The sequence below is a fragment of the Schistocerca nitens genome, chromosome 7 (genome assembly GCF_023898315.1).
Source record: "Schistocerca nitens isolate TAMUIC-IGC-003100 chromosome 7, iqSchNite1.1, whole genome shotgun sequence".
NCBI classification, from domain to species: Eukaryota; Metazoa; Arthropoda; class Insecta; order Orthoptera; family Acrididae; genus Schistocerca; species Schistocerca nitens.
This window is the reverse complement of record NC_064620.1, coordinates 311,416,831-311,426,830: the sequence shown is the minus strand read 5'-3', so window position 1 is coordinate 311,426,830 and position 10,000 is coordinate 311,416,831.

The window sequence follows — 10,000 nt, the reverse complement described above, 5'->3', positions numbered from 1 at the left end:
CTTAACCTAGCCTATGTTGCGCCTTAACCTAGCCTATGTTGCGCCTTAACCTAGCCTATGTTGCGCCTTAACCTAGCCTATGTTGCGCCTTAACCTAGCCTATGTTGCGCCTTAACCTAGCCTATGTTGCGCCTTAACCTAGCCTATGTTGCGCCTTAACCTAGCCTATGTTGCGCCTTAACCTAGCCTATGTTGCGCCTTAACCTAGCCTATGTTGCGCCTTAACCTAGCCTATGTTGCGCCTTAACCTAGCCTATGTTGCGCCTTAACCTAGCCTATGTTGCGCCTTAACCTAGCCTATGTTGCGCCTTAACCTAGCCTATGTTGCGCCTTAACCTAACCTATGTTGCGCCTTAACCTAACCTATGTTGCGCCTTAACCTAACCTATGTTGCGCCTTAACCTAACCTATGTTGCGCCTTAACCTAACCTATGTTGCGCCTTAACCTAACCTATGTTGCGCCTTAACCTAACCTATGTTGCGCCTTAACCTAACCTATGTTGCGCCTTAACCTAACCTATGTTGGGCCCTAACCTAACCTACGTTGGGCCCTAACCTAACCTACGTTGGGCCCTAACCTAACCTACGTTGGGCCCTAACCTAACCTACGTTGGGCCCTAACCTAACCTACGTTGGGCCCTAACCTAACCTACGTTGGGCCCTAACCTAACCTACGTTGGGCCCTAACCTAACCTACGTTGGGCCCTAACCTAACCTACGTTGGGCCCTAACCTAACCTGTAATTGTTATATGAATTGAAACATTCATGTAGCGTTGCCTAATCGCAACCCTCTCAACATAGGTCAGTGCTCGCACTCTCTGGTGTCCTGCGTATTGATTCATGTTACGGTGCGTACCCTCACAACATCTAGCGAGTGGTGCGTACGTTCCACATGGTCCCGCTATCCACTGTAATGTGTACTGCTGTAAGACTTATATCGCTCCCCTGTCGCCTCTAGTTCGTCAGGCGGGAGTTTGCGTGTTCAATGAGCTTCGCAGCTGTGCAATGGCATTCGCATACGTACGCGGGCCACCTTCCACGTGTTCTCTCGTGCATACGTCGCAGCATGTATGTGGGCTGATGTGGCGTGTCGTGACGCATATCATCCAGGCATGCAAGACCCACTGAATTTGCAAATGTAGATGGACGTCTACGTTTGCTGCCCAAGTTACGCAAATGAACTGGAAATCCGTTGTTGCGCGGTTGTATACGCTGGAGGTGAATCATTGATTGCGACAATCGGTACAGGTATTAACTGGTTGCTTCAGCGACACCCGTCATACCCACGAACGTGAGTGGGCATGTGGGTATGAAGCGATACGCGGCGGTGGCTGGGTGGGACCGTCCCCGGCCGGTGAGGGGGGAGCGCCCGGCGTGCTGGCCGCGCGCTGCGTGGGTGCACGCGCTACAGCCGGCTGGTGGGGGCGCCCAGTGGCAGGCGCGCCGGCCGACGGACGCGGCAGGCGGCGCAGCTGCGCGCCGGCGCACCCAACGCGCGGCGCCGTGCGGCCAAAGTGGGTCCTCGCGGGCCCGGTGCGAAGCGCGGTGGACATCTGCAGTGTGCTGGTCCGATTGAGGACTGTGTGCGTTGAGGATGCGCCGCCGCCCGGCACTCGGCGCCGCGACGCCGTCTGCTGCTCGGTCGCCCCCGCGGTTCTCGCAGGTGGTTTGTATCGCAGCTGTGCGGATGTGTTGGCGCGTGCGCTGTGCTGGGAGAGTTCGCTTTGGCACCCAAGTGGGGCTCTGCCCCTCTGTGGCGCTGGCGTTGGAGCTGCCCGGCCACTGTTTGTGGCCGCGTGTTGTCTCCCGCCGGCAACACCACGACAGCACGCTCCCGGGCCTCTGTCGGCAGCGGCAAGCTCAGTTGGGAGCACGGGTGGTCGCACTGAAAGCGTCTACTCGCCTATCTCCGGGCGATTGCGCCTCTCTCGAACCCGACCAAGTACTTAGGACGGCGCTGCGCGCCGCCGGGACCTGAGAGGGTTTCGAGGTGTATCGTGCAGGGGAGCCCAGCCTCCTCCTGTTTGCGGAATAATTGAGCGGACGCTTGCGTGTTCGCGCGGGCCTCCGGGACACACTCCCGGGCGGCCGGCTGCTCAGCTCTAGTTGACGCAGCTCCCTGGTTGATCCTGCCAGTAGTCATATGCTTGTCTCAAAGATTAAGCCATGCATGTCTCAGTACAAGCCGCATTAAGGTGAAACCGCGAATGGCTCATTAAATCAGTTATGGTTCCTTAGATCGTACCCACGTTACTTGGATAACTGTGGTAATTCTAGAGCTAATACATGCGTGAGGTCAGTCACTTGACGGCGCGTTACGGTGCGGGCCCGCCCGTTACCGGCGCGCCGTAAGGCACGGAAGCTCGCACTGGGGCGTATCGCTTTCCAGTCGGGTGTGCCATGGCAGTCCTCACAGGGGAAGTGATGCGTCTCTCATAGCCTCTCCTTCCCAAGTGGCTCTTTCCGCCTTCCCGTGGTGCCAGATGTTAAGCTTGGCATTCTGCCTTGCGACAAAAGGGAGAGCTGCGACCCAACCCGATGCGAAAGCGAAGGGTGCGTGGCACAGGGGGAGCTGTGTCGAGGGACAGAACACCAGTCCCTTTCTGTTCGCAGGGCACAGACCAGCAGGTGCTCTGCATGCCGGCGACCTCGTTTGTCGGCGTGGGATCACGGCGCGAGTCGGCAAGGGTGCTTCGCCGCGCCCCTGGGTAACCGGGGCGTGTTCTGCCAAACCCAGGAGGTGGTGACATCGCCTGGGCTAGGTTAGATGGGCCCAGACCGCTGAACGACTGGGGGACCGACCCACCACCTGAGTAGGAGTGGGTCCTTGGCCTTCTGGTGGAAACTCGGGCAAGTAGGCGGCGAAGGGCGAGGGGTGCATCCGCCTCTCCGGAGTGCGGGGTGCAGTTGCCGAGGAGCGTCGTGTGAAATCGTCGACGACGGGGCCATCGACGGGGACCAGTGCGCTGGCGACGGCGCGCTGAACCCAGCAGCTCTGGAGTGCCCTTGACCTAGGGGCGAGGTCGGTGGGCGAGCTGCAGAAGTCCCCCCCCATGCCAGAGGAGCCGGTCCGGGGCAAGAGACGGGCTCCCACACCTTTTTATCACTCGTTACCTATGATGGCTGAAACCGAAGCGAGTGATACGAGTGCGCCTTTACGGGCTTCTATGATGTCTGCTCCCTCACCACAGGACGGGATGGGACAGGCAGATGACGAGAGCGTAGTACAGAGACATACAAGATTAACCATGCTCTTAGAGCAGAATGTAAAAAACGGAAAGATTAGTCAAGCGGCTCTTAATACAATTAAAAATGAGCTATCGGCCTGGGCCATAGCTCATGCAAGACTTGAAGGCCGCGTAATGGAACTAACAAAAGAAAATGAAAGGCTAAGAAAGCAACCCAGTAAGACTTGGGCGGCTGTGGCTGCACAGGCGCCAACTAAACAGACCTCAACAAAGGACACCATAGAAAAAGTTGCGAAACGGTCAGACACAGCAGTCTTTTTGAGGACACTGCCTGGCCAAGATACTAGCGTTAAGAGATTACAAGAGCTGCTAACGACAACAATAGATCCAGTGAAGGACAAAATTAAGATCAAAAAGGTGAAACCCAGTAGAAATTCTGTCATTGTGGAAGTTGCCAGTGAGGAGGACAAAGAGAAACTCTTAAACAATCAAAAATTAAATGCAGTACTTAAGTGTGAACCACCCAGAAAAAGAAACCCTTTAATAATATTATACGATGTACCCACAGTTATGACCAATGAGGAGCTACATGAGACAGTTCGATCACAAAATTTCGATGATATTAATGAGCAAGAATTCAAGAATTCTTTTAAGCTGAAATTTAAAACAGGACCTCGAGATCGCGATGTGGTACACCACGTGGCCGAGGTCTCTGCGCAATTATGGAAGAGAATAAGATCAATGGGCAGACTATATGTAGGCTTTCATGCCATAAACACCAGGGACTATATCGTGGTACCTCGCTGCCATAACTGTGGCGACCTGGACCACATTCTGAGGCACTGTACCAGGGGGTCGGCTTGCTCCAGGTGCGGTGAGAATGGTCACAACCGTAGGGAATGTAAAGTAACAGGGGTTTGCATTCCATGTAAAAATCGGGGGAAGAAATCCTGTGGTGCCACGGGACGGAACTGCCCCACTTACCGGATGCTCGAACAACGCCTGATCTCAAGAATTGACTATGGCTGAGCAGACCGCAGCTAACAGGATGCTCAAACACAAGTCCCCGAGTAAAAGAAGGAGGGATGCTGTGAGGGCTAACAAATTCAAGGAATTTTTAAGGTCGCTTTCAGGCACCTCAAACATTACGACAGTCGAGAAGGAAATTCAAACGGATCCCTTTATGGTGGACAGATGCATACAGACTGATTCTCCGGATAGAAACACAGCTCCCCCTTCCCTAAACCGGGGAGAAAGGCCGAGTAACAACATTCAACGGCAGAAGCATCCTGTAGTGGTGGCGGCCTCCCTGGCCCCTACACACGAGGCTATACAAACCAAACAACCTCTCCAAGTAAGTACTGTCACTAGCACCAGCACCAACTCAACTAAGACAGATACCCCAGTAGTCAGGCTACCGCCTGTAGATCCGATTAGGGTGTATCCCAATTTGGAATTTACAATGCAACTGGCAAGATTGGAGCAGCCGGCTATCCTGACCACTGCCTTACGACATGTGGTCCGGGTAGGACACGTGGAAGGAAGACGGGTCACCTTCTCGGTAATGGAGGCTGTGGACAGAATACAATTAAAGTCAGTGAATCTTCCCACCGACTTCGGGGCACTGCGAGACTTACTACAGAAAGTGTTTGACAGACGTGGGGAGAAATTTGACATAAATGACATCTATACTCAATCAGTCCTGGCTCATGGCCGAATTGCATTTGATTGGAGAAAGAATTGGCCGGAGGACAGAATGCACACTTACTTCCCATAATGACAAAATTAACTGTTGGACAACTAAACACACATAACAGCAGACTCGTGATGCAGGAGCTCCGAAGAGAGGTGGAGGAGAAGAGGCTTGACGTACTCTGCTTGCAGGAGCCGTACTCTCAAGCTGGGAAACTTTCATTTGCAGCCGCTACATGGCAAATCGCTAGCACTGGGGAAGCCCCTAAAGCGGCAATTGTCATTACAAACCAGTCTCTACGAGTAACAACACTGGCACAGTTCTCTACCAGTCACTGCAACGTCGTGGAGGTACAGGCTCCCATGGGAATTATAACCTTTGTAAACATGTACTTTCAATACGGGGATAACATCGAACAACATCTGGATCACCTGACCAGAGTAGCCACGGCGTTGCGAGGTCGGAAACTGGTTATAACAGCAGATATAAATGCAAAATCCCCCCTGTGGTACAGTGGCACAAGAGATGAAAATGGAGAAAAAGTAGAAGAAATGATTATGGCCCTACAACTTGTAGTTGCAAATAGACCTGGTAACCCTCCCACTTACGCAGCGGGAGGGGGGCGTGGTACCAATATAGATGTAACGCTAGTTACGCCAAATTCTGCCAACATTATTCAGAACTGGGAAGTCAAGGAGAATGCGACAACAAGCGACCATAATCTTATAATGTTCAGCTTAGGGAATGGAGGTCGCCACTGTACCGCAGGGTGGGAGCTGCAACTGAATTTCAAGAGAGCTGACTGGGAGAGACTAGCGAGAGAGTGCGACATTCCTCCATTGCCAGAAGGTGAAGCACAACAGGACCTAGACATAGACAGGCGGGCCGAAGAACTGGTAGGCGCAGTGACCAGAGCGGTCAAGGCAGCCGTTCCAACCAGGAGGAGAGCCATGGCGGCCTCCCCGTCACCATGGTCAGCTGAACTTCAGGAATTGCGTCAGTCTGTCAGAAGGCTGAGGAGGCACTACCAGCGCAGTGTCGTCTGGTGGGAAAAACAACGATGGTTACAGCTATACCGGGAGGAAAAAGATAAATTCCAGAAAGAACTAAAAGAAGTCAGACTACGTAGCTGGGAAAGATTCGTGCTGGAGCAGTTGGCCCTGGATCCATGGGGAATACCCTACAAACTAGTGAGGGAAAAGATCCGGTCCCCAATGATGCTATCAACGGTCAGGCGCGGGGATGGGATGACAGAGTCCTGGCAGGAGACTGCCGAGGTTCTTCTCCGGTCCCTGCTCCCTGACGACGATGAGGCCAGTGACACGGAGGGACAGTCCCAGCTACGAAATCAAGATCTAGATAGAATTGCTAATAACAGGGCAGTCTACCCCTTCTCTGAGGAGGAGGTGGCTGGCCACATTAAAGCACTGAAAACAGGAAAAGCCCCCGGCCCAGACGGCATTGTGGCGGAGGTAGTGCAGTTCCTGGCACCTCAACTGGTGGCACCACTAACCCAGTTGTATAATGAATGCCTAAGACAGGAAAAATTCCCGAAAATCTGGAAAGAGGCAAATGTCGTCATAATAAAAAAGGGCCCCGACAAGGACCCAGCAGATGTTAAGTCTTATAGGCCGATTTGCCTATTGAATATCCTTGGGAAATTATTTGAAAAATTGCTAGCTGACAGACTGACTGCACACCGAGTGCTGTGTGGGATGAGTGGCAGGCAGTTCGGCTTCAGGCCGGGGCGATCGGCAACTGATGCGATCGCTCTGGCGGCTGAGGTCTGCGACTCTACCCCATACAAGTACGTTGTTGGCATCATGGTTGACATCAGTGGCGCCTTTGACAACCTGTGGTGGCCTTCGCTCTTCTCCTGCTTGCGGGAGAAAGAGTGTCCAGGGTCGCTATATGGATGCCTGAGGAGCTATTGTGAAGGGCGGGAGGTTTGGCTATCATCCCCTAGCGGCAGAGTAGGAAAATCCATAACTAAGGGATGTCCCCAGGGCTCTGTACTAGGTCCCCTGTTCTGGGACATCCATATGGAACCGCTGTTAGACAGTATGGAACAGGGAGAAGAAGTGCTAGAGGTGATAGCCTACGCGGATGACCTCCTCTTGCTGGTCGGCGGCCGAAGCCGCGAAGATATCGAACCAAAAATAGACAGAGCAATGACCAAATTACAACTGTGGTGCACAAATACCAAGATGACGATCTCACCGACCAAATCGACGTACTTATTACTGAAGGGACAGCTGGCGAGGAACCCTACTGTCAGAATTGGAGGCTCACCAGTAATAAGACGACAAGAGACTCGCTACCTAGGCGTCATCATCGATGAAAGGTGGAACTTTGGAAAGCACATTGAGTCCGTATCCCAAAAAGCATTGCAATTATTAAACAATCTCATCTCAATAGGTCATAAACGATTTCATCTTCCACCACACCTAATAAAGTTGTATCATACTAGCATATTAACATCAGTAGTGGGTTACGGAGCGGGAGTCTGGGCACATAGGCTCACAAGGGTGGTGCCAGCCATGGCAGTGAGAAGAGTACAAAGAAACATGCTTCTAAGATCCATAGGGGCGTATAGAACTTCTCCAGGAAGTGCACTCTTAATAATAATGGGGCTCAGTCCTTTAGACATCAAAATTCGCGAACAAGCAGCTTGGTACTGGGTCAAGAAGGGAAACAACGCGAAAACAGAGAACATCATGGGAATACTGGTAACAGATAAGAGAGAAATACGTAGAAGGGGCGAAGACCTATGGCAACGGTCTTGGGAAATAGAAGAAACTGGCAGAAGAACGTTCGGGTTCTTGCCGGATGTAAAAGAAAGGTTAGGGATGAAGTACTTTATGCCAACGCGAGGTCTAATACACTTTCTCACTGGTCATGGGCCCTACCCGACATACTTGTGTCGGTTTGGGAAAAAGGCTACACCCGAGTGTGACTGTGGTGCTTCGGAGGGCACTCCCGACCATGTGGTTTACGAGTGCCCCCTTTTTGATGATGTAGCAATGACACTAAGACAACAACTTCCACACAATAACACATATGACCTATTAAGACACGAAGGAACTTTCGACACTTTAAACAAATTGGCAGATGAGGTATCACGAAAAGTATTGACGGCATACCTGACTAACTTTCATGATTAAGACATATACCAAATGTGTCCCATTACGAGATACATGAGGGTCGTTTACGATTAGTGACATTTACCGAATGTGACCAATTACCCTCATCCTATACCGCCTGTACGTGGACAGGTCGACTTCTTAGTTGCAATCCGCCACGGGCAGGACTAGGGGGATCAGGGTACACCGATAAGGACCAAAGCACCGGAATTGATGTAGGTTAGTAGTAGTTGTAGCTTTAGATATAGATATTAAGTTAGGAACCTGCAGCGACAAACAGTCTTGGCCAGCCCAGTGTCAGGGGCACGCTCATCGGGATTAGCTCGATGAGCAGGGCCTAAAGAAGTAGGTTTATACTTATGCTGACACACCTGTAACGCTGCAGGCAGTTAGGAATCAACTAGTTGGAAGATTTTAATAATTAGTTAGTAGAATTTAGCTGTAGTCTGCCTATTATTTTCTAATATTCTGTCTGTAGCTTACAATAATTAACATAGCAATACATACTAATAAATAGAAATAGCTGCTAACATCTAAAATGTAGATCAGTTATGACCCACTAATCACTAAGGTAGTGGGTTCTATTGTATAATTATGATTGTTGAATAAAGAATTTTTTTTTTTTTAAAAAAAAAAAAAAAAAAAAAACAGAGTCCCGACCAGAGATGGAAGGGACGCTTTTATTAGATCAAAACCAATCGGTCGGCTCGTCCGGTCCGTTTGCCTTGGTGACTCTGAATAACTTTGGGCTGATCGCACGGTCCTCGTACCGGCGACGCATCTTTCAAATGTCTGCCTTATCAACTGTCGATGGTAGGTTCTGCGCCTACCATGGTTGTAACGGGTAACGGGGAATCAGGGTTCGATTCCGGAGAGGGAGCCTGAGAAACGGCTACCACATCCAAGGAAGGCAGCAGGCGCGCAAATTACCCACTCCCGGCACGGGGAGGTAGTGACGAAAAATAACGATACGGGACTCATCCGAGGCCCCGTAATCGGAATGAGTACACTTTAAATCCTTTAACGAGTATCTATTGGAGGGCAAGTCTGGTGCCAGCAGCCGCGGTAATTCCAGCTCCAATAGCGTATATTAAAGTTGTTGCGGTTAAAAAGCTCGTAGTTGGATTTGTGTCCCACGCTGTTGGTTCACCGCCCGTCGGTGTTTAACTGGCATGTATCGTGGGACGTCCTGCCGGTGGGGCGAGCCGAAGGCGTGCGACCGCCTCGTGCGTGCTCGTGCGTCCCGAGGCGGACCCCGTTGAAATCCTACCAGGGTGCTCTTTATTGAGTGTCTCGGTGGGCCGGCACGTTTACTTTGAACAAATTAGAGTGCTTAAAGCAGGCAAGCCCGCCTGAATACTGTGTGCATGGAATAATGGAATAGGACCTCGGTTCTATTTTGTTGGTTTTCGGAACCCGAGGTAATGATTAATAGGGACAGGCGGGGGCATTCGTATTGCGACGTTAGAGGTGAAATTCTTGGATCGTCGCAAGACGAACAGAAGCGAAAGCATTTGCCAAGTATGTTTTCATTAATCAAGAACGAAAGTTAGAGGTTCGAAGGCGATCAGATACCGCCCTAGTTCTAACCATAAACGATGCCAGCCAGCGATCCGCCGCAGTTCCTCCGATGACTCGGCGGGCAGCCTCCGGGAAACCAAAGCTTTTGGGTTCCGGGGGGAAGTATGGTTGCAAAGCTGAAACTTAAAGGAATTGACGGAAGGGCACCACCAGGAGTGGAGCCTGCGGCTTAATTTGACTCAACACGGGAAACCTCACCAGGCCCGGACACCGGAAGGATTGACAGATTGATAGCTCTTTCTTGATTCGGTGGGTGGTGGTGCATGGCCGTTCTTAGTTGGTGGAGCGATTTGTCTGGTTAATTCCGATAACGAACGAGACTCTAGCCTGCTAACTAGTCGCGTGACATCCTTCGTGCTGTCAGCGATTACTTTTCTTCTTAGAGGGACAGGCG